Raw genomic sequence first — 26,853 nt, forward strand, 5'->3', positions numbered from 1 at the left:
ATGTTACCATAACTACTCCCTCATTCCTTTTTACATTTTTTTTAGCCATCTCTTTATAATAATGGTTTATTTTAGGGAGAGAGATACAGTTTAGGAATCTAAGAACTGACTGGAGAAAAAAAAACAAACTTGAATTTGCTACTTTGGGGCGGGGGAAATGGGGGTCATTCAGATGAGCTAAACAGGACCATCTAATTTAGTTGCAGCCAAAGAGTTCTAGTGGGATTAAAAGAAAGAAAGAAAAAGCAGGCATTCTAGAAATAGGACAGTTTAAAAGATGCAAGTCATGTGGGTGTGTGGTCCTTGTAAAGGAACTTTGTTGTGAAACCACATTAGCATTTTCATGTTTTTAGGATTTTTCAGACCTTGAGATTGTAACTGGAGGCATTACATAATGTTTTTTTCCTTCTCCTCAAATGCTATTGCAACAGTTTCACCATGTGCTTATACATATATCTGTAGCTATAGATACATATACCTACACACCCACATGATGTTCAATCCATATACCTCTGTTAAAGGCTATGACTTGTTTGTGGTTTGTTTTTTCTGATGTTTATGTGAAATAGGTAGCTACTTCTTAATGCAAAGGAGGAAAAAAGTTCTGGGTAGTAAACTTTAATGCTTTCTAGTTTTTTGGATGAGACACCAGGAACCTACCATATATACAATTTTACCTTCCTGTTCAAATTGCATGCCATGTCTTGGTTTATATCATTAAATATAAGGAGATAGATAAAAGTTTTCTGATGGTATATATTGATACTTCTCAAAGAGTCTGGCATTTGTTTTTTAATGAAATAGATGGCTGTCTTGGCCTACTAAGTACTCCTTAAAATACTAAATACTCCTTAAGTTGTTCGATTTTTAGTCTTGAACTACCTCTCTGTCTTTTCATCTTTGAATTTGAATTCTTGTTTTATATACAGATCAATGTACTTGTTTGTTGTTTTTTAAAAAGTACATAAGTCTTATGTTGATATGTTGATTATAATAAAAACAATTTTAAAGCAGGCTACAGAATGTACCTTTTCTATTGATGAAAAATAAGGTTATTTAAAAAAAGATACCAGAATAAAAAATGTTATACAATGTGAGTACAAGTTGAGAACACAAGCCATGACAGAAAAATAAATAGGCAGCTTCTGCATACTCTGTTTTTTGATGAAGAAAAATTAAAAACGATTCACAAAGGTTTGAATAAATGATTTATTCATTTCTATAAAAAGCATGATTTTGTCAGATAAACAAAGCTTTTATCTGATTAGTGTTATGTTTATGGTGGTTTTAACAGTTATATTGACAGAGTCTATGGAAAGTCATAAACTCAGCAGCAATCAGCTCTATCTAAAATCACGATTCATATTGACTCTGCCCTTCTAATTTTAGATGAGTTCATTAATATCTTCCTTAGATATTAAAGTAGATCTACTTTAAACACTTTTTCCCTGCTCTACATTTTTGAGTGTGTATGTGTAGAAGCTTTCTTTTTCCAATTTGAAAGTCACAAATTTTAGAATATGATTTTTTCTTGGAATAATTAAAACTTGGGAGTGTATACTCCCATATTCCATTCCTTTTATTATGTACCAAATTCCTAACTAATAGAACAATTAGATAATTGGACCCAATTAAAAAAACAACACTGTGGAATATATTGAGAAATATCCTGAAAGTATATGTTGTCATCCCATTCACAGAAATAGGAGATTGTATAGATTTCTTAGTTGTTACCAGCTTCTGCTATTCAAACTGATTCTTCCTTAGAATTCTAAAGAGATAGCCAGTGGATGCCAAAATCATTATTCCAGGATGAGACAAGTACAATTCTTTGTGATATATTTTTCAAAGTAAACTTCTTATTGTTAAACATGTTCATTAGATTAACATGTTCTTGAGATAATATTTTTGAAAGGCACTTAGCACATAGTAGGTTCTACGGAAATGATTATTCCCTTTTCTCCTTTAAAAAAACTTGTATTTTACTAACACGTTTTCCTTCTGTTCTTGCTACTCTTTGAGTTAACTCACATATCTCATTTTTCCTCCTATTGATGAAAATTCAAGTCCATTGAAAAATAACTTATAACTGGGGAAAAGCCAATGAGATGAAATTTGTTTTTCATTCCAGAAGCATTAAAATATTCATTGAAGTAACATGTAGCATTGGCTAATGTTCAGATGCTGTTGTGGAGGAACCTTTTTGGAGTGTGTCTGTTAGACTACCAGCTGATAAACATTTTTTGCCTCCCAGCTATGGACCAGGCTGTGAGCTCAAGAGGGCGGGGACCACTGATTCATTTCAGTTTTGTACCTCTCACATTGGTCTGTACATTAATGGTTAATGCATGCTTTTTGAATGACAGGATGAGTGAATGAAAACTGTGATAGCAATAAGGACTACACTGATAAAAAAGAATTTGGTTAAAATTATGGCTAAAGAGGTTAATGTAGACAACCCAGGAGAAATGATTGGCAAATTAAAGACACTTTCATTGTCAGTGCTAATTTTGTTACTTAAGCTTAATTTAGACTAACTACCTTCATTACTATTATCTATGTTTGACAAAAGATGACATTGTCACTTCCGTGGAGACTTGTTTCTCAGATTTTTTTTCCTATCTCCTCTCAGCTGAATTTCTCTTATACTTTATTTAAAGTTATGTTTCATAGTCAGGATCCTTCCTTTTTTAAGGACCACCCAATAAATATTTGTCCTGTAGTTCTAGTCTGATATAATAGAAAGAACTTTTGACTCAGTTTGAATCTTAATTACACAAGTGAATAAGCTGCTCCACACCTCAGTTTTCCACATCTATCTAGTGGGGATAGAAGCTCTTAATAAAATCCTCCCTGCTTTACCAGGTTGTTTTGGGAATCACAGCTCTGTTATTTAATACCTATGTAACCTTGGGAAGTTCATTTTCATTTTTGGGTCTCAAATTCCTTACCTGTACAATGAAGTTGAACTTGATCATCTCTTGAAATCCGTTCTTTATCTTTATCTCTTTTCTATAATATATGAGACAATGTATATAATGCACACTTTGAGACTGCAAAGCCGTACATGAATGAGCTACTGCTGTTGTTATTTTAATTAGTTATTCAAGTATAAGAATAATGGTTAAGAAACTTGGGTTCACCTTCTAGCTTTACCCAGAATGGTGAGATGCCCAGTGACCTGTAAAGTCTCAATTTTCTTGTCTGTAGCTTGAAGGTCAGTGTCTGCTTTTGTGTCCCATGGAGGTAATTGGCTGAAAGTTGCTGTATGAAATAATAGCCCTGGTGCTCACATGCGATATCCCAGAAAAAACGATCTGTTTCGTGTTGGAGGTGCAAAAGGGACTATACAAATTCTACTTCTACAGTTGTGATTACTTCATGTATCTTTTCACATGGAGATATTCTGGAAACACATTTTGTTTAATATAACAATGAAATTACCTGATTGTGAGAAAAGCCTGAAAAACCAAAGCACATTTTTGTGGCTAACTACAGTCTGAGTCTACTAATTTATACAGACTCTACCCCCAGTTGAAAAAAAATTAAAAACAGTTCTTAGAGTGTACATAATTGTATAGCACATCTGTAAATCATATCTAACTGCAAGGTTGGAGTATACGGTATATTTTAACCCTTAAACATGTTAATGCCTGTGACATTCTTTTTTAAAATAGATAAATGGATATGCAAGCTAATTAAAAGACACTGTAGTTCTATATGCCATATTTTCACAATCTACAAGTTTGGAGGCAAAACAGACATAGAAGGAGTTCATGACAGCTATTGAATTTAAGTTTAGATTTTGCTTAGTCTTTATTGGAAGTTTGGCCATCAAAGATCCTCTTCCTGACAATTTTTGCTGGAAGTTAATAAACCATAGTCTACTTTAATTTTACTTGGCACCTGTCCCTAAAAGTGTATCACAGCATCCTTTATATTTTGTATAAAACATATTTGACCCTTTTAGATAAAAATACTAGAACCAGTCTTGCAGAAGTTTATTTCCTGCACAAGTAAAATGAGGGTGGAGAGACATTTCTTCTCTCTCACTCTTCACTGAGAATCAGTCATTGAGCAGCATAACTCTAACGTCTTACGTGGCTTTTGGGCACTTTATGAACCTTTTTATGATGAGCCTGCAGCAAAGGCACTGATTGAATTAACACGTTTCCATGAATAGCATTTCTTTTATATTCTCTTCCCCTTGTGATGCTTCCTTTTTGTTAAAACTTCTCCTTTTCTGCATCCAGTATTTATGTCACATGTGTGTGATGTCATTTCATTTCTATCTACTTTAGGAGAAACCTTGTAAGAGCTTATTTTAAAAAGAAGAAAAAAAAACTGTGTTCCTGGAAAGTACGATGTCTCAATAGAAATTCTATAGCTTGTACACCTCCCTAATTGTGAAATCATTTTGAGAGTGGATGGCTCTTCCTTAGGTATCTATTGTGTTCTGGAGTAAAGTGAAACTGATCTCTAAATCATTGTCATCCGTTTAGGGTAAGTTTTGGACTGGATGGAACTAGGAAGACCCAAGTTCAAGTTCTGCCTTTGGTTCATAAGGGCTTTGTATCGCTGAATGGGTTATTAGAACTCTCAGTGCCCTAGGTAACTGTCAGACTATAAATTGCAGAGAAGGTTGCAACCTGCATTGATAAAGGGAGTTTCCTTATCTATGAGTTCCTTATACTAATAAAATCACAGGTCCACCCTTTATCAGTCACTAGGCACACAAAGCCAATCAATTTTCAAAGATCAAGTTACGATTTTATGGTCTTGAGAAAAATGGAGGAGTGTATATATTTGGTTTTGAACTTCTTGCTATCATGATCTAGTTTTGATTTTATTACGTGTTGATGCTAGGGGTGTTGATGTTCTTCCATTATTTTCTTTCGACTTCCAAAGATTCATGATTTCACTGATATTAGTACTTTTTTCACATCATTAACTGACTGAATGTGACTTTGGGCAAATCACTTAACTTCCCCGGACCTCAGTTTTTCTGTCTTTCAGCTAAGATGATCGAGTGTTTTTAAAGGCCGTGTCAATATACACCCTGATTGGGCCATCTCTGGTAGCTGCAAAGACTTTGATTTGGAACCTGATGATGGACTATGTGTCTTGTCATCAAAGAATCAGCCACACTAAGTTTAGAATGGCTCACACTAAAGAGCTGGCAACTGGATTACGAGTTAGTTTTTTTTTTTTAGCCCTAATTCTTCATGATTACTAGTGGATAGAGTACATCAGTGAAATCATAGATCTTTGGAAGTTGGAGGAAAATGATATAAAAGTAGCCACATTACATTGTCCATAAGGATCAAACAAGTAAAAGCAAATTTAAAATCAAAATTCAAATACAGTATAATGTGGGAGCTTTTTGTCCCTTCAGTATTTCCTTCTATTTGTCTCATTTTCAACCTGCCCTGATCCTCAGACTCCTTCCTCTTTACCTGCAAACATGATCAGTTCTTCTTTATCTCTAAAAATCCTTCACTTGTCCCTATCATTTTCTTTGGAGATCATTCTATATCTCTTCTTCCTTTCACAGCCAGAATCCTAGAAAGGGTCATTTTTTACTCATTGCTTTTACTAGGTCACTTCACATTTGCTTAACAATTCTTAGAAATCTGTCTTCTGAACCCAATATTCTATTGAGATGGCCCTGTCCCCAATTGTCATTGATCTCTTAACTGATGAATACAGTGGTCATTTCTGATTCTTCATCTTCTTTGAACTCCATATTCAGCTTTAATTTCTCTTCCTATTGAATACTTTCTTCATCCTTTCCTTCTGTGATATTGCTTTCTCTTTCTCCTACCTGTCAGACAACTTCTTTGAGATGTTCCTTTGCTGTATCACTAATTCCCCTTTTGCTCATCATATAAGCATTCTCCAAGTCTCTTTTTGGCAGCTATGTGGTACAGTGGATAGAGCACCAGTGCAGGAGTCCTCCGACGCTTGACACTCACTAGCTGTGTGACCTTGGGCAAGTCACTTAACCCCCATTGCCTTATCCTGGGTCATCTCCAGTCATCCTGATGAATATCTGGTCACTAGATTCAGATGGCTCTAGAGGAGAGTGAGGCTGGTGACCTGCACAGCCCTCCCTCACTTAAAAAAAAAAACAAAGTCAAGTGCAAGTCATGTCATCATTTCTCTGATGGCATGGTCTTCATCGGCAACAAAGGACAAACACACACAGAAGTCTCTGTTCATGTCCCTTTTCTCTATGCTTTCTCCCTTGGGCATTTCATCAACTCCCATGGATTCAATTATTATCTCTATGTACATGATTCCAAAAATCTGTATATCAACTGTGAATCTCTCTCCTGAATTTCAGCACATGTCACCAAATGTTTCCTAGATATCTCTACCCCAGTGCCTCCTTAGGCAATTCAAATTCAACATATCCCACGTAGAACTCCTGATTCTCCTCAAACTCATCCTTCCTTCAAATGCTACCATTTTTGTTGACCATAGTATCATCCCTTTACTCAGCTAGGTTTGCCGTCTTGGAATAATTTTTAGTGAACTCTCTCATCCCCCATATCCAATGAGTTGACAAGTCTTTTCAATTCTTTCTTTTCAACATCTTTGCTATTTGTCCCTTATCTCTCTAATCATACCTGCTACCTTTGTCCTCATCATCTCTAACCTGGTCTTTTGTAAGAGCTAACTAATTGACCCACTTGTCTATGGTTTCTCTCTCCTTTCCAGGCTATCTTTTATAGAGTTTCTAAGTTGATATTACTGAAACACAGATTTGATCCCCTCTCCCCAATTCAAAAATCTTTAGTGAATCTCTTTGATAACTTCTAGGATGAAGTACAAAAAAGATCTCAGCCTGGCATTTAAAACTCTTGAAAATCTGTCTCTTACCGATCTTTCCTGTTATTTCATATGACTCTCCTTCACACACTTTCCATTCAGTCCTGCTAGCTGATCCCCACAGGAGATGCTCAGTCTCTTGCCTTTTGCACAAGTGATCAGTCCATCTCCACCCCACCCCTGGTCTGCAAGGCGCTCCCTCTTTAGCTGTCTTTTTGGATCCCTTCTGTCTTTGAAGAACAGTTCAGATGTCACCTGGAACTTTTCCGGATCTTGTCTAGTTATTAGCATTCTCTCCCTCTTGAAATTACTTTGTATATAATTGTGTAAGTTTTATCTCTTCCTTCCCCTCCACCCTCATTGAATATATCCTCCTTGAGGGCAAAGCTGTTTACTTTGCATTCCCAATGCTTCGTAGCCATCTAATGAATACTTATTTGGTTCATTTCGATTGCTGAATTATTATTACTATTATTAACTTAGTATCACAGACAAGTTACTCTCTTTGGACATTAATTTCCTCATTAATGAAATTAAATGATTAGACTAGAGGGTCTCCAAGATCCTATCGTATGATCATAATCTGGCAATGTTATTTATTCATTCAAGAGTTTTTTAAGCATTTCTGTGCAAAACTTTGATTTTGCAGGATTGAAAGACATTCAAAAATAATTGACATAAGGTAATATGTGATGTGTCATAGAAGTGTTGTTGAAAATTTTTAAACAAGGAAAAGGCTGAATCAAATCTGGTTTCCTAGCATGAATCCTTCATTGGAGGAAAAATGATGAAAAAAGGAAGGCTGGTAATAGAGCTATTACTTGAGTTAATGAGAGCCTGAAATAGGGTGGTGGTAATGAAATGGAAAGGGACAGGTGTGAAAGTTTTCAAAAGAAAATATTAACAAGATTTGGTGACTGGATTGAGTGGGAGTGAGGTACAGGGACTGGGTGAAATCTTGGTTGATGTTGAAGTTTCCAGTCGGAAAGCTAGAAAATAAAAAAATTAGGATCAAATGATAGGAGATGATGAAATCTGTTCTATAAGTATTAGGTTTCTTGTGCTGTTCAGGGCATCCAAACAGAAAGATTCAGTAGGTAGCTAGAAGAATCTGTTATCGTGAAAAGAGCCCTGGCTACTATCCTCATATCCTAACTATGGCACTTGTAGGAAAGCAACTTATCGTCTCTTAACCTCAATGGTCTCTTTTCTAAAATAAGCAGAATAATCGTTGTATTATGGATCTCATCATGTCTTGGATAGGGCTACCTGTGATTTCACTGATACAGTTCTATCAATGAGGTTGGTACTTCTCTACAACTTTTTTCTTTCAAAAAGTTGTCTACGACACTTAGAGTTTAAGTCCCTTGCCCTGAGTTACACTGTCGTTACTTGTCAGAGGCAGGATTTAAACCTTGGTCTTTCAGTGTCAAAATCGTCTCTCTAAATCTTGAAGCAGTATGTAAATGTGAGTTTTTTTGTTATTAATAATAAGACGAAGAAAAGTGAGACTTTAACTTGGGAGAGTTGAGACTTTAAAGACATATAAATTTAGAAGTTACCCTACAGAGCTGACTATGTTGGGGGGTAGGGGAAGAAACAAGCACTTATTGAGTGCCTACTGTGTACCAGGCATTATGCTAAGCTCTTTAAAAATATTGTCTTATTTGATCCTCACAAAAACCCTGTGAAGTAGGTGTTACTATTATGATCCTTATTTTACAGTTGAAGAAACTGAGGCAGACAAGTGATTAGAGACCTTGTTTGGGGTCTCAGAGTAAGTGTCTGAGGTCTGACTTATATTTAAGTCTTCCTGATTCCAGATCCAATATTTTATCCATTGTGCCACTCAGCTGCCTCTATTGATGAAAGTAGTTGAAGTTGGTGAGTTCGCTAAGGAGGGTAGTGAATATATAAATATAATGAGATGAAAGAAAATATTTTGTATGAGAATTGTATGAATTTAGTAGTTGAATCAGTTAGCTGACTAAATTATATTACGTTTGATGGCAAAATTCCAACTATGTCAATAGACATATTCTACATTAATAAAATACCCTTCCCATCGTCCTGCTTTGGGCAATTTAATTGAAATTCTAAAAATTGTTTGTTCTTTTTTTTTGTGGGTGGTGGTGGTGATGGTGGTGGTGGTAGTAGTGGTGGTAGTCCCTAAGGAAAACAAAAAACATCTCCTTAAATTTACCTCTTCACTACTCTTGGGAAAGTGAGTAGGAAAGAAAATATTATTGGTCAAAGAGTTTTTTCTTTCTTTCTTTTATCTTTTTGTTCACCTCTTGTCTTTCTGGTCTAGTAGATGACTGTTACTGAATCCCAGTTGGCTTCAATTAGAGGAGTGAACATGGAATGGGTTGGGGGTGGGTGAGAGTGGGTGGAACTATTCATTAAAAACTAACTGCACATGGTTCTACATTTCCTTTTTTTTTTTTTCTTGTCTTGGGGGCCTCAGCAGGCTTTGGGGGAAATTGTGCAATGCTTACTATGACTTGTGTTTGGATCTAGCAAGTAGAGCATTAGGAGGGAGTCTTATTCCTCCTCCTCTATAATGCCAATGTTCAAGCTTCACATACAAAGAAAACCATGTTGATTCATTGATCTCCTTCTGAATGCTACATTATGGGTTTTGGCAGCATGGTAATGGCTCCCTCGGCTCCGGTGTTTACAGCGATATGAATTCCTCTGGTCTGTCGGCACAATTTGTGGCCTGCTTTCAGGCCCAGTCTCCATTGTGAGCCTAACTCATGTCAAGTGAGGGCTGTCTGCTTGTCTGGAAGAAATCACATCTCTAGAAAAGCACTTAGATCTAATAATTAGCATCCACTCTGTTTTTATCACTTGAACCAAATATGGTTCCTTATTACCCTTTTTGTGTGGTTTAGAATGGGTGGTCAGGCAACTTTCTCTCTCTTGGTGTTTCTCTGTACCAAGACTGCCTCTTTTTTCTCTCTTATACTTACACATACATACATACATACAAGAATACCACACTTCTTACTCTTCCATTTTCTGCCTGTATCATCCCTTTATCTTTCCCATTCTCACTTTCCTTTATCCTATTATTTTTTTATGTCTTTGTTCTTCTGTTTTCTCCCTTTGTTAAATCTTTACGTCTTTACTTATAAAAGAGCCATCTAGTATAAATTCACCCTATACCATTTGGTAGCTCTGATGGACTAAAATAAACTCAGTTTAATAAAGATTATTTGAATGTCGATGTCCAATAATAAGACATTTATCTATCACCTTAAAAATTTTAAAGTGATTTACATATATATTATTTTTGGGGGGGTCTTATCATAACCCTGTGAGGTAGACACTACAAGTATTTTCATCTCCACTTAATAGATGAGGAAATTCTGGCTCAGAAAGGCCGAGGGGCATGCCCCTTGTCACATAGATAGTAAGTGTCCCAGAGGGGATTTGAAACCAGGTTTTCCTGACTTTAAATTCAGCACTCATGCCACTGGACCACTTTGCCAGCTACTTTGTGGGTTATGAAAATTTGAATAAAACATAAATTTCTTCTAAAGGAAAAAAAGTCCACGAAAGGGTGATTCTATAGGTATAAGATTAATTAGAAATGAAAGAGCAAAATTTTGTAATGACAGTTGCCTCTACAAACTCCAGCCCCTACCTCTCTACCAAATAACAAACAAAAGGGGAAGGTGATATATATTTATAAAGTGCCTACTATGTGCTAGTCACCAAGCTGTAACCCTGAGAGATAGATCCTTTTATTGTTTCCATTTTACAGTTGAGGAAACAGAGGTTAACTGACTTGCCCAGGGTCACACAGCTAGCAAGTATCTAAGGCTGGATTTGACCTCAGGTCTTCCTGACTCTAGGTGCAGCCCTCTACCCACTGTGCCATCCAGGTGCCTTAAATCAAGAAACCAATCACTTAATGCTCATCATACTTCAGGAAACTCTATTCAGTTTGCCCTTCTTTTGTGGAAGTCATCTTCCTTTTTTAAAAAAAACAACAACAACTTCTGTGGACACCAAAGGACCAAAGCTGATCTGGAACAAACCCAAGCTGCCTCATTCAACATGTCCTTGATAGCTTTAAAATGCCTTCACTTTGAATCATAAGGTTAATGTCTCTGTCTCCAAATCATTTCCATGTAAGTGCTTTGCCAGCATTTCTGGAGCTGGGAGATACCACTGTTTATGAAATGGCTTGCTTATTTGGCTCAATATCATCCCCCACCTCCTTGCTTGACCTTTCTCAGATATCACCTATGCATTGAACCTAACCTGTGTTTCATATGATATGAGTAGGGGACCCATGATAAAATTTTTGCATTATTGGTATATTTACCTCTTAAATATGCAATATTAAATCACCTATGTCTCAAAAAAGATAATATCACAATTATTTTTAATGCAAAAATAGATTTTTTTCTTGATTTGTTTCCCTGATCCTACCCCCATATTTTTCCAGAGAGATATCTTATACCCTTAAACCTCCGGATCAACATCTGTAGGTTTCATCATATATTTTGAGCCCCAAAATGTGGTTAAAATAATTTAGGAAATGCTTATTGAAGCTTTGGTGATGATGGTTTGACATTTATTCCTCAACGTATGCAAAAAGTTCCTCCCTGTCCAACCTTTTTTTTCTCCACTGTCTAATGCACATTTTTGAAAATAGGAAATAGCACTGAAGGATGTTGTTATACAATTCCTTTTGTCCTCCTGGAAACTCTGTATATTTTTGAAATGTCTCAGGTTGTAATTTTAAAAAACAACATACTTTGGTAAAAGTTTAGAGAAGGTTTTCCACCTTTCAAAATTCTTTTACTTTTCTGAATTTTGTTCTTTAGCCCACTCAAACTTCACAGTTATATAGTAGCCTTTAACTGGAGGCCTGCTGTATGGAAGCTGAAGCACCATCATAGGGCTTTCACAGTACTGTAATAGATTGTGAAAAGTCTGTTTTTCCGTAGGGGGATCCTGAGAGCCCAAGTCAGTAGGGAACATTTGGAACTTTGGTTCAAAAAAGGGACCTGAGACTGTGTGAGAATGCAGTGGATTCTATTTAGTTAGACTTGTAAATGAATGGACTTTCACACAGCAAGTTGGTGGATGTCCTTTTAAAGTCCTGAATGAGAGATATTATTCCTGCTACCAGTTATTTAACAATTTGATATTGCAGCTACAGCTGCTAATGTAAAAGCTGTCCTTAAGCATTACGCATCTTTGTTACTTAACCTTGTAACACAGATGAAAAACATTATCTCCTGGTCTTCAAACACCAGGAAAGTAAGTCTTTAAAAAACATTATTGTTTTATAGGATGGCAGAGCCAGGATGATGCAGTTGGGATACAGGCTAATTTTAGAGTTAGAGGATCGTAGTTCAAATCCCATCTTTTCTGCTTATTATCTGTATGATCTTGGACAAGTAAATTTGTCCAAGTCACTTAAAGACTTAACTTCTCTTGGTTTCAGTTCCCGCATCTTTAAAATGAGAGTGTTGGAGTAGATTATAGGGTCCCTTCTAGCTTTAATTTGTAATACTGTGATCTTTAGGATTCAAATACTGCAACTTTAGATGAAATGTGTATCCTGGTTGAGTCCTTACCATTAACCTTGGATGTTACTTGGGGATAGATGAGTAGTCTCGTAAGCCCTCAGTTTTTTTCATTTTGAAAAATAGGCCTGGTAATATTTGCTTTCTATTTACTGTACAGCATGTTTTGAGATTTAATAAATATGTGTAAGTCTCTTTGAAAGAAAGATACTGTAATTCTAGTATTATTCATGCTCCATTAGGCTCTTCAGGGTGTTGCCAGGGAAGAGAGATCTTCAGTATTTATCCCATGCACATGTATAAAAACAAGGCCATCGTGATGTTGTTAGTTGTGAAAATTTCACCTAAGGTGTTTATTGCAAAGAGACTGTAGGTTGCGGTGCTCTGGGAAATGACCCAGAGAGAGCAGGCTCCAGAGAGGGAGGAATTAAGTCAATTCAGAAGTTCCTGGCCCCTCCGAGGACTTGAGTATCTTTTACATTTCTGGATCAATCATTTTCTGTGTCTGTCAACCTGTTGAGGAGCAGAATTCCTTATTAGAGTCGTTCTGTTCCATGCTCTCATCCCTACTCGTAGTTCATTGTTCTGGGATGATTTTCAAGAAGATGATCCATGTTTCCCTCAGGCGTAGTCTGCAGTTCCACTTGCTTTGTTTTTCTCAGAACATATCTTCCATCCTTATCATGTTCCTGTTGATACAATCCTGCCTTACCCAAGGCCTCTATTAAAAAAAAGTGAATATTTCTGGCCCCTCTCTTTTGGAAGATGGATAAACAAGTCTTGACTCACCTGATTCTTTCAGACTGAATGAACAGAAGTTGCTTTTATCCTTCAGGCTGCGTTCTACTCTCATTATCATGACCTTTACCCTTATTTTCTACTTTCCTACATGAGAATGGTCTAGCAGCCTGCTTTCAGATTCTGTTCAGAGCATGGTCTTCCAGTTCAGTCTGGGGAGGAGGATGAGGAGGAGGGAGATTTTAAGATTTAAATGAATAAACTACTGTCAGATTTTCATCCAGAGAGCCAACTAATTTGGTCTTTATTTTTATTCCAGTGGCAATAATAGTTAGCTCCTGTTAAGTATAGGGTACTTTAATCAGACATTTTCACATGGGGTCGTGCCAGGTTTAGTGCTGACCCCCTCATACAGTCATCTTCCTGGTTTCTTAGAGTAGTCTGAGTATTTTTCTTCTTACTGGTTGAGTATTCAGGGTCCCTGAAGATGGGCTGTAGTTCTCATGTGGCACACCAGGCATGTCATTGGACTTGAAACATCCCGGTGATGTCTTCAGGGATATCATAGGATCTTTGTGGTAGTGATTCTATCTCTCTGAGCTTTCTCAGTATTTTTGAGCCTTTTCCCACCTCTCTGCCAGTACTCCCCATTCTCCTTCAGGGTGTTTCCCCTCCTCAGAATCAAGTGAGGTTCCCTTTTCCTCTTTCCCTCAGCACTATTAGACTAGAGCAATTGAAACATATACTGTACTCCAGAAGAGTTCTGGGCTCGCGGCCAGGTTAGAAGAAGAGGCTTGAGCTGACATGGAAGTTTGTTTATTTAGTTTTTGACTTTTATAGTGCCTACCAGGCAAATGCCTACCTGAATGTTTAATGTTTAAAAGCCAAATTAAATTTCAAATGGACCCAAGCTCAGCAAACAGCACCCCTGACCCCATAAGCCCTTTCTCTAGTAATATTTTTCCCCAAATAATCATTTGTGTGCCTCTTAATTTGTTGTTGTTACTCTGCCTTCCTCATGTCCTCCCTATCCCCTTCCATGCTGCCTCTAAAGAGGAAGAGTGCTGTATGGGATTGGAGTTCAGGAGAAACCTGGATTCAGATGTCTACATAGGCACACAGGTGTTTGTGCTTCAGTTTCCTCATCTGTAAAATGATGAAAATCATACCTGTAGTAGTTAGCACATAAAGTTGTTGCAAAGATCAAGTGAAATAGTATATATGATGCACTTTGTGGCCCTTATAGTGGTTGATCTACATGTCAGTTATTGTTATATGGTTTTCTATTCTTAATTTTCAGTCAAGTTATTGCCTGTCATTTCAGTATTCTTTTAAGGAGTCTAGTCCTTCGCATTCTCTGGGTGATCTCAGTAAACAAAGAAAAGGGGCATAGATATATGTGTACATGTGTTTATAGGAAGTCTTCCATGTTTCCTCTGTGTCCCCAAAGATGTGTTGCCTAGAAGCCCTTTTGACACTAAAGTGAATGCCCACTGATTCTCCTTCACTGAATTCCCCTGGGAAGAGAGACAAGCCTTTATGCTTGTTGTCATGTTTTTTTGTTTCTGCTGATTATACACAAAGTAAGTTGTAAGTAGCACTCTCACACACTGTATTCCTCTGAGGTTTTTACAGTGGAGTAACTCTCAACCCTACTTTACTCCAGGGATTTCAGGGAGACCCTTTAACGGCTCCTTTCACTTCCTCCTACAACACTGACAGAAGGAAATGTAGAAGCACATTAGACAAATATCATCCCATAATTAAAGTCTGAGCATTATTTTTAGAAATTTTAGTATGGTCTGGCATAACCCCTAACCATGGATTTATAAGTGGTGCTGGAAGGGAAATGAAATGGACTTGAATTCCAACAATCAGTTTTAATTTTACACTTCTGTAAAAACAGAAGTTAGGTTTAGACTATATTTTAATATCTCATTTTATAGTAGAGTAATTATAATAATACTTCAGTCGATCTGTGTGTCTGCTATTTTTTCTAAGTATTTAGTTTGCCAGTTTCCAGGGCTTATAACCTGTATAAAATCTATATGGGGTGTGTGTGTATGTGTGTGTGTGTGTGTATGTGTGTGTGCACAGACACACAACCCACACATACACATACACCATCAGGTGCCTTCTCATGTTTTATTGATGCTTTAGGAAGAAGGCAACTTCCATCAGCAAACTGTGTATGTAATTTGGAATCTCTCTTCCTAATGAAGTCTGATATACCGGAGCACCAGCTATTTCTCACAGGATACTCAACCCATCCTACTATAGTAGATGGACCCCAGAACCCCAGAGGGAATATTTCTTAGTTGCTTAGACTTCTCTGCCAGTGATTCTCTCCTCTCCATAAAATATTGACATAATCAATTCAATATAACAAAGATTTATCAAGTACATTTTGCCAAGAAGAGAATTATGTTGTGTGCATGCATGTGTGTGTGTGTGTGTGTGTGTGTGTGTGTGAGAGAGAGAGAGAGAGAGAGAGAGAGAGAGAGAGAGAGAGAGAGGATGTGGGGATGGGGAGGTCAAGTTTAGGTAGACATAGTCTCTGCCCTTATGCAGCCTGGTCTAGTTGAGGTGGTGTGGTTTGACCCCATGGGCAGATGACTATGCAGTACGTGATATGCACATTAGAAAGCCACAAAACAAAGGGCAGTATAATGTCTGGCAGGGGCCATTATTCCTGATAGGATGATTTGTAAAACCTTCATTAAAGGAATGACATTTGAATTTGACTTTAAGGAATAGGTAGGGGTTTGTCAGACAAAGAGGTGAAGAGGAGGACATTTTGGACTTGAAACCAAATGTGCATACGTATTTACTGAATATGTACTTCTTGAGTAGTTGCTACTATGTGAGGGGTTTCCCTTCCCCCTCTCTCCAGCCCCCCACCATAGAATGTAAGCTTCTCGAGAGCAGTCACAGTTTAATTCTTGTCTTTGTAGCTCCAGCATTAGTATATTGCCTAGCACATAGTAGGCACTTAACAAATAAATGTTTTGCTTGATTGATGAGGTATTGTCATAAGTTAAGAAAAACAATGTTCACTATAGGTAGGGACTTTATAAACTTATTGGGGAGAATATTTAGGGGAGGAGGAGGCTAGTTGAACTTGAACTCACAAGTTCCAAAGTATAGGAAAGCTAATGTTCCTACCTTAATGAATTTATAATACAAATAGGAGAGATACTTCAATACTTGAGTGCGTCCATGAACTCATCAATGTGGATGCTTATTCCCATAGTCTAGGCTATGACCTATCTAAGTTTTCTTATACTGCAGAATTCTTGTCAACTTAACCACTATAAGTATTATATTGACTATCTACCAGCAGCTGATGGCCTTCCTCTAGGGCTTTTAACATTACATGGATGCAAAAAGGGAAAAAAAACAAGACAAAAAAATACTCAAATGCTAGTATAGTGTTTGGAATATCCATCTGTTGTCCTTTATTCATGATATATGACCAGCCTATCTTCTTTGCTATTTATACATTTTTGAATATACTTATGCTATTTCTTAGTCATTATTGGTAATGTGTTACAGCTGACCAATGCCCACTGTGCATCTTTCCATTGCCCTCTGGGTTACTCTTCATTTTCCTTTTTTTTTTAGTAATTGTGGTATTCTAGGATTCACAGCCATCTAGTGTCACCAGAAGAGTATTAGCTGTTGAAGTGGAACAGTTGGGCATTTAAAAAATTGTGCACAGATTAGTCCACTTTCTCTTCCTCTCATTTATTTCTGTAGGTGTATTATCTTCCATTCCAGTGCCTGTCCACAGGATATATACTGAAAAATATTCAGGGAGTTAGTTGCTCAGCTGACTGACCAGATGTGATAGCCTGAACAAAAAGCTTGTTTCATCCACTTGCTTTTTCTTGTGTGGATTGTTAGATCAATTTATTTTAATTGACTGTGGATTTCATTCAAGAGATGCTAGGTGCTTAGTCATGCCTAAAATAAACTGTCTGAAGTATTTCATCATCTATAGGAGAGATAAGGCAGGTAAGACTTATGAAAGTAACTCTATTACAAAATAGAACCTGATCAATGAATAAAAGAGAGATGGAGAGAAGAAGGAATAAAATTAGCATTTATTATGTACCTAGTATGTGCAGATAATGTTCTAAATGCATTTTAAGTATTACATTATTTGAAAGGCAAGATCTTTTTTGACTGGGAGAATCTGAAAAGGTTCCTTCTTTGTTGAGAATTGTAGGATGGAAACAATAAATGGTATTAGGGGCAAGAAAGGGCTTTCCAGTCATAGGGAATGGGGTGAATGAAGACTGTAGGTTGTAAAACAGTGGATTATAAACAATTTACAGTAAGTTTTAAAAAATAAAATTCTCATCAGACATAAAACACAACATTTTAATTGTCAAATGTGTCATTTTCAAAGTTACACCTATGATATTTAGAGTTAATTTGCATCAGGTTTGTACTGTTGTTGATAAAATATAAAAAAGATTTCTTTATTCCTCACTTCTACATTTGGTTTACAAAATAAGAGCGATTATTAAATCACTACTTGTGCTTAAAGTAGTTAGGACATATTTGGAGTGCAACACATTCCTATTATAGTGTAGAAAAACCTCTGATCTTTCAGAACTAGTCTTTCTTTGACAGGCTGGATCTGCTTTAGTTTTATTCCTTTCTCCTACTTCATATCCTTTCCATCTGCTGAAATCTTCCCAGAGCCTTCCATTTGCTGTGCAACTTTATTGATTGTCACCTGTACCTATGACAGAATAGATGGGAAAGTATTCAGATAATCTGAGCATGATATTGCCGTCCTCCATAAAACTCCTGGCTCTCTTCAGCTTCCCCATGCTGCTGTGATGCATGAAACAATGACAGAAACAGTGCCAAGAGTTTGCTTTAATAGTGTACCAAGCTTTAGGGGCAACGCTTTGAAGGCTCGTCATGGAGCCTTCTTCCTACGTTGGCCTGAAGTCTACAACTCCCAAGGCCCTAATGGTAAAATCTCTGTTTTGTCCCTTGCTCTACCCTGGTCCATCTGGGAGTGTTGGATGCTACCCTGGTTCGGTGTGTTGTATTGCCTCATACTCCCTTTTCATCTCTGCTTTCTTCTCTGTGTTCCTACTTTTGGGTATCTAAAGATAAATTGTGCTGCCTTCCCTTAAATACACAAATGAAAGAGCCCATTGCTGGCATTATTCATTTGCTTATATTATTAGCAATTCTTTGGCTAAGCCCTTTTAAAGTCCCAGCAATGTATTAGCTTGGTGGTCCATTTTGGCTCACATGTAGAGTATGTGAAATCATTCATTCTAGAGGGAGAAACTGAGGCCTAGAGGACAGGACCTGGCACACCAGAGCTGGGATTCCAACTTAGATCTTCTGACTCTAGACCCAGAGCTCTTTTCATTACAATAGGCCACCATCACTAGCCTCGTTGTATAGTATAATGGAATGCTAGGCCTGGAGTTGGAAGAGACTTGGTTTAGGATCCTGCCTTTGAGGCATACTTGCTGTATGACCATAGGTGCGTCTTTTTCCTTCTCTGGGCCCCAGATTCCTTCCCTTTTAAAACAGATTAAGAATGATTGCGAAGTTTGCTTCACAAATTATCATGAGAATCAAAAGAAGTAATTATGATGTACTTTATAAACTTAAAAGTATTACAGTGTAAGATGACGGATAATAATGATTATTATTTCACCAATACTAACGGTAAAAATAGCAAGAGCGACATCGGTGACCGGGAATGAGACTAAAGAACTTGATTTTCTTTTGTAGAAATTAGAGCCACGTTGAAAGACTTTGAGCAGCGTGCTAATTCAGAGGTAAACAGCTCATAGGAAGGAGCTCTGTGGCAAGCTCTGGGGTGCCAAGGGTCCTCAGCCTCTGCACTCACTTATACCCTGTACTTCTGCTCAGTTTTCATGATACAACATTTGAGTCCTTACTACGCACAGCTGCCCTCCTTTACATTTCTTAGACCATCTTAGACTAGCTTCACTGCCTTTCCAGCACTGCCATGCTCACCATACCTTGGCTAGCCTCCAGGCCCTTGATACTGTATATACCAATGTTTTGACATCTTTCAGAGGCCACTAATTATACCTTAATACCCAGGGAATTGAAGTCACCTTGTTGAAACTGAAATCACCTTTGCAATGATGGACAGATTTATACCTAAGGTGAGGCAGATAAGGCTCAGTGCGTAGAGACAGCTGAATTTAACATATTGTTAGCAGAGATGATTGGTGAATATTTTAATTTATGTTCCTCTCTCCTTTGGCTGAACTTCAGATGTGAATACCTTTCAAGCCTTGGTCTACACTGTTCTTTTACCCAGTAATTTTTGATGTTTGGGATTGGTTGCTCCCTTTTCCTCACCATGAGGTTTTAAGTCTGAAGGTCTCTTTCTAGGGTTTCTTCTCTCTACTCCTCAAAATGAATTTGTCCTCACTGAATTTTGTGGTATTTGCTCTAGTTACTAGAATTAGTTGCCATAACTATACAGAAAATTAGAATGGGAAAACCCTAGGTTCAAATCCTAGCACAGAGGACCTGAGTTCAAACCTTGACTCTGCTTTTTACATCACTGGGTGACCTTGGACAAGTCATTTTTGTGTCTCTTTTTTCATCTACAAAATGAAGGGATTGAACTAGATGGCCTTTATGATCTTTTGAAACTGCTCTCCAAACTTCATAATTATCTTTTAATTGCCACACCTAATGGCCTTTTCTCAAACTTCACCCTTCTTTGCCATTCAGCAGTAGGTGATTCTATTTATTGCTCTCTCTCCATTTTCTCTGGATTCTTTTGAGACAGTCCTCTCTTGGCTCTCTCTACCAGTCTCATCACTCCCTTTCAGTCTTTGTAAGATCGTCATCCATATCACACACACTCCTAACTGTGGTTATCTCCAAAGTGAAAATGCTGGATCTATTCTTTTTTTCTCTGTATACTCTCACTTGGTGAACTTATCAGCTTTCAAGGGTTTAATTATCATATTTATGCAGATGACTCCCAGCCACTGTCTGTCTCCTGAGCTCTATTCCCCCATCACAGTTTATTGGACATTTTGAGCTTAACATTCTGTAAACTAAGCATGTTTAAAATAACAAATCATCCCCCCGCCCTCAACCTGCTCCTCTTCCAAACATCTCTGTTTCTTTTGAGGGCATCTCCATCTTTCCACTTATTCATGATGTCAGCCCTAGTGCCTTAGTACCTTCATCCTTAGTACCGTATTCTCTCTCATTCCACAGATCTTCTCTTGGCTACCTCCTAGAGATCTCTTACTTTTCTACACCCATGGTCAGCATAATAGTTAGGTCTTTTTAACCTCTCTCAGGTACTGTTGCAATAATTTCTTAATTTCTCACATTTCTCCTCATTTTTATCTGTCCTCCATTCAGCTGCCAAAGTGCTTTTCCTTAAACACAGGACTGACCATATCCATACTTCACAAGCCCCAATAAACTCCAGTGACTTCTGCTTCTAATGCCTGTCAGATGGCATAGTAACTCTTCTGTTTGTCATTTAAAACGATTCACAATCTAGTCTTTTCCTGCCTTATTTCCAGGCCTCCCCTTCACACACCCCACTGACCAACCAAATTCACTTTCTTGCCATTTCCTTCTTTCATCTCCCTGCTTTTGTGCTGGCCATCCTCCATGTCTGAAATGTACTCCTTTCTCACCTCACATTATTGGAATCTCTGGTTTTCTTCATTACTCATCTCAAGCATGACCTTTTGCATGAAGCCTTTACTATTCCCCCTGTTGCTGTTACAATATTTCTCTCCTTGTATTTATTTTGTATTGACATATTTATCTCCTCCATTAAAATATAAGCATCTCAAGAACAGAGATTATTTTACAATGACTTTAGGCATTGCTTTTGTTTTTACGACATAAAAGAAAATTAAAGACAATTATCCATTGTCTTGCTAATGTCCCAACACTCAGGGAGTGAAAAGATGAGTGAAAAAGGATTGTATGTCATACTCTGATGATTCACTTTAGATAAAATTCTTGGGAGATGATAGTCATGGTCTCATAAAACTATAGTTCTATATCTACATCTATATCTGTGTTGCTACACACACACACTCCATTGGCATAGAGATCGCTAATTAAACCTATGGGAGCTGATAAAGTCATTAATAGTGAGCGCAGAGAGAAGACTATGGCTGAGCCTTGGGGAACACCCACAGTTAGGGGACATAATCTGAATGATGAACCAGAGAAGTACAAAGAAAGAAGAGTCAGATAGATAGGAGGAGTCAGTCACTTAGCAGGTATTTATTAAGCATTTCTCTGTGCTAGACACTGTACTAACTTTTAGGGATACATAGAAGGGCAAATACATGGACTTTGCTCTGAAGGACCTCACATTTTAATGAAAAAGCTATCATGTAAGTAATTAGATACATACAAGTTATAGATGTATGTTGTCAATAGAAGTTAATCTCAAGGGGGAGGCTCTAGAAATTGTTAAGGAAGTGGTGGTGAAGTTACAAGAAAAGACTTCATACAGATGGTTGCATTGTAAAGGAATCCAGGGAAACCAAGAGTTACAAATGCTAGATCATACTGGATTTGAAAGAACTGAATATTATCAACCAGGTCCAGCTACTTTTATTCGTTGCTTCAGTATACATGTATTATGTACTTACTTTGTGCTGTGTTTGCTGCTAGAAAAGATACAAAGACCAGTAGAACTTAGTCTAAAGTAGGGATAAACATAATTGTATAGGTTCTTAAATTATGTAACATTAACTTTCCTAAGCTGAATTTCAGTATGTATAAAATAACGGATCTCTGAGGTACCATCTTCGTCTACTCTGATCTTAAATTTATCTATGGGGTACAAAATAAAGTCCTTTGTGAGGTCTACTTAGGCTTGTGTAGGGTTTTTAGAAAGTTTTTTTTAAAGTTGGAACTATCTTTAAATTAGTCATCAGTACAATCAATTGAGATTTCTTAATAGACTGACAATACAAAGAGAGCTTTTTTGATGGTTGGTATTAATATAACTAACCTGTAGTTTAACAAACACTAGGCATCTACCATGTACACAACACTTTTCTATGATATTATAGGATCTAAATATCATCTAGGTTAACCTCTCCATTTTATAGCTAAAGAAACTGAAGCCTGGAGGATTTAAAGAACTTTCCTGACTTTACAACTAGTGGGACTCAAAGCCAGACTGACTTCTGACTCCAGAACTTATGGGTTTACCCCTACAACACATTGTCTCTAAACTTTGCATAGGCCAAGATCAAAAGTTTCTACCACCAGTGAATTTATAATATAACTGGGTAGAGATGTAAGTCATAAACAAATCATATAATAGAGGTCAAGATATGTTAGGGGTGAAGTAGAGATCCAGATGTAGGGAAATTTGAGAGGAGAAACTATTTTCCGTTTGGGAGGGATGATGATGAAGGCCTTGAAGTCCTCGAATTGACCTTGAAGAGCAGGATTTCATCCAGCAAAGTTGAAGAGCAAGTGTATTTTGGGCATGAGAAGAGACCTATGCAAATGGATGGAGGCAAGAGAATATAGAATGAGTGCAGGGAACAGGTGAGTTTTGGCAGAATGAAGAATATGCGTGGAGGAAAGTAGTATGCCATAAGATTTAAAAGGTAAAATTGAGCCAAAGAGCCTTAAATGCCAGGCCAAAGAATTTGTGTAGTATTTTATTTCAGAGGGTAATACAGGGAGCTATTTAATAGTAACAGCAATGAGAGTTAACATTGTTTACGTTATACTTTATAATAATATTTGAATTACTTTAAATACATTACCTCATTTTATCCTTATAACCCCATAAGGCAAATACTAGAAGTATTATTATCCCCATTTTGTAGCTGAAGACACTGAGGCTCTGAGTTCTTTATTTATCCTGCCTAGGTTTTACTGATTCCCAAATGCACCACTCATCTACACCATTCTACTTGATAAGTCTGTCTCTGTTTCTCTCTGTCTCTGCCTCTGTCTCTCTCTCCTCAACAAAATTCAGGATTTTTGAATACAGAATCAAGATGGTCAGACCTGTGCATTAGGAAGATTATTTTGGCAGCTTGTGTGGTAAAGGATGGAGTGGAGAGGAGAGAGAATGAAGGGGGGTGATTTTTGGTGCTATTTATGTGTATGTGTATATATGTACTTGCCTCCCCTGATTTAAGCTCCTTGAGGGCAGGGACTGTTTAATTTTTATCTTTGTATCTCCAGCACCTAGAAAATTCTAGGATCTTAACAAATGGTTATTAATAGATATTTTAGTTGTCCATAGAAATAATTAGGATTTAAACTGGAGTAGGGGTAGTTTTAGTGAAGAGGAAGTGACAGGTAGAAGATGAGCTGTGGAAGTGGAATGGATAGGACTTGACAATAGGATTAGATATTGGAGCTACTGATGAGGAAAGAGTAAAAGATAATTCAAGTTGAAGAAAGAAGATGACTTATTGGTTCAAAGGAAAGGGTGGAAAAAAACTAGAGTTCACATAATGTAGAGTTATGTAGAGTTCACACTATGTAGAGTTCACATGATTGAAAATATCTCCCAAGTAATGGATTTCCATGAAGTTACAGAAGGTCATAATTTGGAATTTTTAAAGTCAAGTAGAATAAGATAAGAATTTGTGGAGAAGTGGAGGGGCAGATTGTAATTCAAGGCCAAATGGACTTGGAAATGGACAATCAAACCTGTAAACACAATATATTGATAGGAATCTCCTGGGGTAGGGATTAACGGAAACAATAAAAAGAGGAAATTCATTCAGGAAACAAGTTTAGAGATAATTAAAATAATCTTTTTTTTCCTTAGTGCTTAAAAATGAAGACTGAAATAAATTGTTAAAGTAAAGACAGTAGACAATTTCATGATTGTGATGGATAAATTGCAAATAGGAGAAACCCCAGCATTTCAAATGTTGGTACTTGCATTAGGAATGAGGAAGCAACATGGCCCTTAGGTGGTCTGGGTTAGAGCCTTGACTTTGCTGCTTAGTAAACTTTTTGGCTTCCAACAAGTCATTTAACTTATCCCTGAACCTTGGTTTTCTTATCAACAAACTATGGAGGAAAAGAATACTTGAACCACTTACCTCATGAGATTGTTATGAGAATCAAAATAGATAATGGATAGAAGGAGCTTTGTAAACTTGAAATATCTATGCAAGTGAACCACCATTACATGATGCCATCCCCCAAAAGCAAACTGTCTAACATTGAGGTTTGCTTTAAAAATTCATCAGTAGTTTTTGAAACCAAAGCCAATCTACTCTGTTCATTTCATGCCAGACTTAGTGAAGTTCTCCCATTGGTTTTAGCCCTGCATCAACTCAAGTGATCCATTTGCCTCAACTCCTCCAGCAACAGGGACTGCAGACTTGCCCCTCCATCCCTGAATCAAGGGGATTTCCTAAGTAATGCCGGCAACTCCTTGTTACCTGTAGGAGAAACTTCTTTGTTGGCTTTTAAAACCCTTTACTTCTTGGCCCCAACCTGCCTTTCCATCCTTTTTATACTCTACTCTCCTGATAAATGGCCTTCTAACTGTTTCTCATTCATGGCACTCCATCTTCCAGCTCTGTACTTTTTTCATTGGTTGTCCTTCATGCTGACGAATGCAAATCCTCCTCATCTTTGGGCTCTTAGAATCACTAGTTTACTCTCAGGTTCAGCTCAAACATCATTTTCTACTAGAAGTCTTTCCTACTGCCCCTTCTCTTGAACTTATCTTGTTGTCTGTGCTTTTGTAGGCTCCTTATGATTAGGAGCAGTTTCATTTGTTGTGTGTCTTTAACTCTCCAGATCCTTGCGTGGTGCCTACCGCGTAATGGGAACTTATTAATCGCTTATTGATTGATAACCATGTCAGTCCTCTGCAAGTCTCGGTTTCTCTGGGTCTCCCTTTCATTATCTGTAAAATAGAGATAGATAATACTTGTCAGTCCAGACTCACTGGGTTATTGTAAGACTCAAGTAAAATTGTGTAAAATTCCATTATTATTGTTACACTTCATCTATATCCTAAATATATTTTATTTGATGATGTCAGGAACAGATGCAGTGTACTGTAAGGACCTGTCAAGCCTGCTAGATATTCTTCGAATATAAAAGTGAAGCATTACTGTGCTTTACTTCAGTGAAGTGAGTGTAACCAAGCCACAGGTTGAATTTCTTATATACTTTAAAAGAAAAGCAAACTGTACATCATAGAGATCCATAATTTCATGTACAATCTTTCCCTCTGTTTTTCTGTTCTACTTTGTGTCTGGGAATGCCCATTTTATTTGGTATTTGTTCAGTTTTGAATTGAAATTTTATCCTTTTTAACGTTTTTATTTAAAATGTTGAGTTCCAAATTCTATCCCCTTTTTCCCCTGCCCCTCTCCTGCCCTGTCCCTGAGATGGTAAATAATCACATATGATGTATAACATTTCCATATTAGTCATTTTGTACATGAAGACTTGAATAAAAGAGAAAAAATGGAAGTGAAAAATAGCATGCTTCATCACTAGTCCTTTGGGGTTGTCTTGGATCATTGCCTTGCTGAGAATAGCTAAGTCATTCACAGTTCTTCACTGAACAATATTGCTGTTGCGGTGTACAGCGTTCTCCAGGTTCTATTCACTTCACCACTGTGCATCAGTTCATGTAAGTCTTTCCAGGTTTTTATGAGATCATTCTGCTTGTCATTTCTTTTAACACAGTAATATTCCATTACAATCCTATACGACAGCTTGTTTGGCCATTGCCCACTTGATGGGCATCCCTATGATTTCCAATTCTTAGCCATCACAAAGAGAGTTCCTATAAATATTTTTGTTCAAATAAGTCCTTTCCCCCTTTTTTTGGCTATCTTTAAGATATTGACCTAGTAGTGGAATTGCTGGATCAAAGGGGATGCACAATTTTATAACCCTTTGGGCCTAATTCCAAATTGCTTTCCATATTGGTTAGATTTAGTTCACAATTCCACCAGCAGTGTATTAGTGGCCCAGTTTTCCTGTATCTCCTGCAATAGCCAATATTTTCCTTTTTTTGTCCTATTAGCCAATCTGATAGGTATGAGGTGATAACTCAGAATTGTTTTAATTTGTATTTCTGTGATCAATAGTGATTTAGAGTATTTTTTCGTATGACTATAGATTTGATTTCTTTGCCTGAAAACTGCCTGTTCATTTCCTTTGACCATTTATCAGTGGAGAAAAGATGCATATTTTATTTTATAAATTTGACTCAGTTCTCTATATATTTGAGAAATGAGGCTTTTATCAGAGATACTTGTTGCAAAATTCCCCCCTTCTGCTTTCCTTGTAATTTCATTTGCATTGGTTTTGCTTGTGCAGAACCTTTTTCATCTGTTTTACATTTTACAGTGCTCTCTATATCTTCTTTGTTCTTAAGTTCTTCCTTTATTCATAAATCTGACAGATAAACTATTCCATGTTCTCTTAATTTGCTGATGTCGTCATCCTTTATTTGTAAATCATGTACCCATTTGGACTTTATCTTGGTATAAGTTGTGCAGTGTTGGTCTAAACCAAGTTTCTGCCACACTGTTTTCCAGGTTTCTAAGCAGTTTTTGTCAAATAATGAGTTTTTGCTAATTTTTTAAAAAAGAAATGTGACAGTTAAGAGAAAGGCTTGTCTTCATTTTTGCATATTTCCTGGTATTTAAAGGATACCTGTGCCAGTACTGATAAGATTTTGCTGAAA

At 37.1% G+C, this 26,853-nt stretch overlaps 1 protein-coding gene across 8 annotated transcripts in view; it reads left to right on the forward strand.

The window, feature by feature from the left end:
* The window catches only part of BNC2 (basonuclin zinc finger protein 2), a 512,918-nt gene that overhangs the window by 186,086 nt on the left and 299,979 nt on the right, over positions 1–26,853 (forward strand). The window contains exon 1 of one of the 8 annotated variants that reach the window (XM_072655829.1): positions 1–26,853. This exon is cut by the window's right edge and continues 24,742 nt beyond it. The exons of the other annotated variants lie outside the window; for them this stretch is intronic. The gene's annotated coding sequence lies outside the window, so the exon portion shown is untranslated. 8 annotated transcript variants of the gene reach the window in all.

The sequence above is a fragment of the Notamacropus eugenii genome, chromosome 1, assembly GCF_028372415.1.
Source record: "Notamacropus eugenii isolate mMacEug1 chromosome 1, mMacEug1.pri_v2, whole genome shotgun sequence".
Lineage (NCBI taxonomy): Eukaryota > Metazoa > Chordata > Mammalia > Diprotodontia > Macropodidae > Notamacropus > Notamacropus eugenii.